At 41.1% G+C, this 6,000-nt stretch overlaps 1 protein-coding gene across 1 annotated transcript in view; it reads left to right on the top strand.

Moving 5' to 3' along the window:
• CUEDC1 (CUE domain containing 1) overlaps positions 1-6,000 on the top strand; it is an 87,395-nt gene that overhangs the window by 17,760 nt on the left and 63,635 nt on the right. The gene's annotated exons all lie outside the window — the stretch shown is intronic.

Below are 6,000 nucleotides of genomic sequence, written 5' to 3'. Positions count from 1 at the left end.
TTAAGGGGGACTCTGGTGTGAAAAGAGGGGGGCTCTGATGTGAAGGTGGGCTCCTAGTGTGTGAGTGGGGACTCTGATGTGAAACGAGGCTCTTGATGCAAAGGGGGGCTCTAATGTGAAGGCAGAGTTCTGTGTAAGGGCCCCATTAAAATCCATACCAGTCCCCTATCAGGAGTTTGCATATTTAGACTTCCATTTTTTACATTTTAGACTGGGGTGTCTTGAGATTTTGCATACTTCTAAAGCAGTGGTTCTCAGCCTGTGTAACCTTGGGACCTACATTTGTCTTTTGGTCATTAAGTCGTGATCCAAGTCGCAGCGCACTTTAAGATCTACCCAGTCTCGCTACCTTATTAGAACTGGAGTAGACCCTCACCCTGGGGTCCAATGTGGTCTACTGTGCCTGCCATGTAAAGCTGCCAGGAGCCAGAATGTAAAGCAAAACAAACGACAAACGCACTCAACAATTTGTTACCAGTTATACAGTAAGGTACACACGAAATGGGCTTTGAACAGTAGAACAGTAGAAAGGCATCATGGCACACTCACAAACTAGCATGTAAAACAACTTGTCTCACCACTAAGGACAATGACAGAATAACTGGTAACAAATTGTTGAGTGCGTTTGTCGTTTGTTTTGCTTTACCGATTTGGTGCAGCGACGCATGGGGTTTCTCAGCTGCCAATGGGATGTGCGGGATCCCTTGTGTGTTTCTGTACCTTTATAGGAGGTGGGGCGTCCTCCTGACAAGCCTGCACCCAATTTGATATCTTCTGCCCCATGTGCTCCAAGATGGAGACTCTCATAGTTTAGAGTTAGGACCGCACTATAAGAGGTGCCTTGGCGCGGCAGTGCGGCTTACACATCCTTTGCAGAAGACGTGTATCCAAACCTCTGTCATTGTCCTTAGTGGTGAGACAAGTTGTTTTACATGCTAGTTTGTGAGTGTGCCATGATGCCTTTCTACTGTTCTAGGAGCCAGAATGTGACGCACTCCAGTCCAGTCACAGGACACATGAGGGAGCTGTAAGCAATGCCCAAATGGATGGAGGTCCCTTGCGGCCATACCCTCACCCCCACCTCAAGCTGACACGGTGCTGTGCAGCATATTTTGAATGGCTGCTCAGTGTGAGAACTGATGGTGCTGCACTAGGGGGAGGCTGAGGAGCCTCTCACCTAGCGCAGTAGAAGGAACGCGAGGACCCACTTTTAGGTCACGACCTACTAGTTGAGAACCACAGTTCTAAAGGGTGCCGTGACTGAACATTTTGAAGAAGAAAACATTTGTATATAATAGAAAAAACATTTTTGGTTCCACAGGCAAAAAAAATGTAATATATTTATTGGAACATGGCTTGGAACTATTTGTGGTATACTTAAGATGTACTTTAATGTAAATTATTACAAATCAGTAAAACTTTAAATGAATTGGTATTCCTGCCACTGGTTAGAACGAAAGAATAAATTATTATTTAATTTTATTGAAGTTGATTTTTTTTTTTTTTTTTTAGTGCAGGGTGCCAGGAATCTGAAATTCCATGCTGTGCAGCAGTCTCCTTACTCTAATATTAGACTTTGCACCATGTTCAAAATTGGATATGTAATTTAATCCCAGCAGTATAACATTAGCAGGACAGACATAAGAAAGATACATTAAAGTTAACCTGTCACAGACTAAAACAATTCAAAATAAGGAATGGTGGAAGTATTTGTTTAACCTATGCAGAGAAAGTATTTATTTGACCTAGGCAGCTTTCCTTTTGCGCTTGTGCTGTGTGTTATTGGGGAGATTTTGGATGAATCAAAACGCCACTCAATTTTCCAGCCTGACTGCATGAAAAATTTTGTTCACGTTAGCAAAAATGAAAATGTGTGCTGTACCATCAACTGCTCGATTTTCGTTCAAAATACAATTCGTATACGATTTCCAAAGGAAAATCTAACAATGTATGGCCATCTTTAGAGGAAAACTAAAACTTTGTTTTACTTCCTATATTTTATTTTACAATAACAATAGGATATGATGTCTCTGATGTGAACCCTTCAACACCATTAAAACATGGCATCCATTATAACTGAATGATTCAATTCCAGAGCTAGAAAAATAGCAATGCTAAGATATCCAGGCAGTCTAAAAAATGTATTTAAGACCTTGGATGCCTCAAGTGTCTATTTTAGAAGTGCTTTCCCTACATCATGCCTCCAGAGATCTTCTGCAAGAGAACACCGGAGAGCTGCTGTCAGCAACACACAGGACAGTAGATCTGGCTTAGTCTGTTGCTGTGTCAGTAATTTTAGCAGCTGATCTCACAACTTTGAAGATCCCTATATCTCCCCTAGCCTAGTTGATCAATGTATTACTACCGTATCCTGTACATTTTCTGGTTTTAATACCATATCACCTATAGCTCCTGGTTTACATTGGATTCCTGAAGCCAAGTTTCAGTGACGGCAAGCATGTTAAAGGAATTGGAGATAAGAAGATCATGGACAGCAGTGAGTTTGTTACAGACAGAGCGTGCATTCCAAAGGGCACATGAGAAGGAAGGACCGATTCTAGGAAGCAGGGGAATAGAAATCAGGGTGCGTGGATTGCAGCTGCTGCCAGAGGAAAGACAGTACTGGTTTGGAGGAAGAGCATTAGAAAAGAGAGGGCCTGGATTGGGAGAGATATCCCCTGAAGCAGTAGTGTGAGGGAAGTGAGATGAGAGGGAGTTTTACATGAGCGAACATGCCCAAGTGTCTTGGAGGTAACCCTAGCATGTGTATTCAGAATGAGCAGGAGGTGATGAGTGCAGTAATAGGGAGAGGGTAGGAGAGAAGGAGAAATATATAAATTGTGGGGTGGAGAGGGGGGATAAAGGAAATACAGTTTAAGTAGAGAAGCCACAATTGTGAGAAGCAATGGTAGAGAACGCATGGTGTGCAGAGGAAGTATGAGACACTAAAGTGAATGAGGAGTAGTAGGTATGAAACTTTGGGTCCATAAACGTTTTACTTTTCCCATTGATGGAACTCTAGAAGCACTCCATACCATATGGATTTTCTTTTCTACAGTAGGGAGAAAATTAACCCTTGACCCTGATATGTTAGTAATTATCCATGTCAACCTGGGTTTAATTGCCGCTATGGATTCTTGGTATTGAAAATGAGCATTCTCTCCATGATTATGAAAATCGCACTGGAAAGCTTTTCAGCTTCCATTCCAACTGGCTCTTGTGTGTGTGTATCTAGATGACTCTAGTAGGTATACTGTATTGTAGGTTCCTTAGAGAAAAGAGACTAAACTGTGAACAGTGTATGTACTCTGTAAATTTGTGTGGAACTTGGAGGTACGAGTTATTAATAAAAATTGTAAAATAATTTATAAGACCCAAATTATGGTATCGGAAAGTAAATTGCCTTACCAAGCTTCTCAATATTCACAGAGCTTTGTAAAGGTTAATGTTTCATTACTACTCCAAGCATGGGTCCATTAATGGAAATTTGTGCAGGGCAAACATGAATGCTGTGGTTAAAGCCCAACTCTGGGCAGCAGCAGAAATTACCCTTGTAGTGCTTTCCCCCCCCAACACAGGCACACTACAAGTGTTAAAGAAGAACTCCAGTTAAAATTTTTATTAACCCTTGCAGTGGGGCTACCGCCGCACTGCAAAGGTTAAGTGCTCGTTTTTCCTTAGGGTAAAAAAAAAAGCTATACTCACCCAATCCTCTGAACCGGCTTCTATACACTGTGTATTGGACGTGAGAACACAGAGGGACATACCATCGCTGCAGTGGAGAAGGTTAATAACATTTTTAACCAGAGTTGTTCTTCAAATAAGGGGATAGGTAGAAGTGGAAATACTTATCTTGTTCCTTGCTAACTTTACACTTACCGGAAGTGACGCTTTAGAAACTTTACAGTTGGCTATAGCAGTCTCTATACAAGTACAGGTTTTCTGTACTTGTATAGAGACTAACTATACAAGTACAGTAATAAGAGCTAACTATATTTACCTAGATGAGCTGTGCTATTTCCCAGTGGGGCTTTGGGAGATGTACAAAGAAATCTGAAAATAAATAATTTGCACTTTATATAGTATCCAAGTATCTTGTGGAAAATTAAATGTTTGTTTTGACTTTTTTTAGTTAACAATTTTTTTACAAATTTAAAAAAACATAACCAAAAAAAAAAATACAACTCGACTATTACAAGGACAATCCTGAAAAGTAATTATACTAACATTCATGTAAAAAAACAAACAAAAGGAAATACGGGGCTCCCATAGTTGTTCACGTAAGCTCGATATTCATCAGAGCAACGGGACCACGTCATCCTGTACTTAGCTTAAGTGCCTCTTATTGTACTGGTAAGATCTTCTTCCATTTTTTAAATATCATTGACTTTATTAAACCAACATTTAATTGAGGGGGTGGGGCCCTTTTCCAATAGACCGGGATACAGGCATGGGCAGCATTTACCATGTGAATGATAGCCGTGGGACTGTAACCCTTGAAAGAATACGCATTATGATGAAGCAAAAAAAAAAAAAGATAGGTCCAAAGGGACCTCATCATTCATACATTTATTAACAATAGAGTGGACCTGACACCGGAAAACCCACAACCTAGGGCACAAGCAAAAATATGAAGGATATCCACAGGGGAGGAGCCACATCGCCAGCAGAAATCTGGTGTCTCTGGAAAAATGTAATAATGCAATGTGTGGTTCTGTACCACCTGGTTAATATCTTGCACCCCCAGTCTCCTGATGAGAATTGCATATTGATGAAAAATTTTAGAGCTTCCCCTTGAAGAGAGAGAAACCTCCAGGTCCCTCTCCCACCTATCAATGAACTCCAAGGGCCTCTCCACATCAGAATATATCAATAGCTTATAGTAAAACGAGAGAGTCCAACGCATCGGCCCGGAGTTCGAACATTCCCGCTCCAAAGTCGAGGGAGGGTGAGCAAACCTAGACCCAGGCAGAAGTGATGAAAAGAAGTTAGATAGTTGGCAATGTCTCCAAATGCCCAAAGGGACAAGTTTAGGATCCTCTGCGATGTCTGTCAATAAGGGCCATTGGGCCGTACTAAGAAAGTAATGGGCCTGATGTTTCTTCTGCTGTCTTGAGCTAAGAAAAACTTGGTCCCAGAAGCCAGGCTTAAAAAGGGGATTTCCAACAATCGGAAACGGGGGAGGAGAAGAGTGATAACTGTTTAGATTGAAACGTAGCTTAAACAATATACCATGTCGGACCTATAATTTGATGCAATTTTATCTCCTGTACCATAGGACCAGGACACCATGGTAAAGAGCACAAAGGGGGTTTAGAGAAGGTTTATTCTACTAGGACCCACAGTTTCAACTCCCTAGGCCTACACCAGTCCACAATCCGGGATAAATGTGCAGCCTGATATCCGGGAGAGACATGCACCCATGTTCTTTAAGCCGCCACAACACCTCCTGTCGAATTGGAACCAGTTTCGAGGCCCAAAAAAACTTGGAAATAAGAGATTTTACTGATATTAAAAAAGATTGAGGAATAGTAATAGGAAGAGCCTGCAAAGGGTACAACAATCTGGGAGGATATTCTGCTTGACTAAATCACACCTACCCATGCAGGAAAATGCCACCTGAGACCATCCCTGTAAATCCGCTTTCAATTTGTGTAAAAGGGGTGAGAAATTAAGTGAAAAAACCTGTGTAAGGTTACGGGGAAACTGTATACCCAAATATTTAATTGAAGTGGAAGACAATTGAAATGAAAATTGTGCCCTGAGCTTTTGAAAAGTTTTGTGAGAAAGAGTGAAATGTAATCCCCTGATTTCTGACCATTTATGTGAAAATTTTACAGTTCCCCGTATAACCAAAATTCCGCTAAAAGATTCGGAACAGAAATTTCCGGTAAGGATACACAAAAAAAAGTAAATCCTCTGCTTATGCTGCTTCTTTATGGTGATCTATATACCCCATTTATCAGCGTTGGCTCGGATTGTGCACAAAAAAGGTTCCAA

This window comes from Nanorana parkeri, unplaced genomic scaffold (assembly GCF_000935625.1).
Source record: "Nanorana parkeri isolate BGI_ZX_2015 unplaced genomic scaffold, ASM93562v1 scaffold257, whole genome shotgun sequence".
Taxonomy (NCBI): Eukaryota; Metazoa; Chordata; class Amphibia; order Anura; family Dicroglossidae; genus Nanorana; species Nanorana parkeri.
Note: the sequence above shows the minus strand (reverse complement) of the source record. Positions and strands in the feature narration are given on the sequence as shown.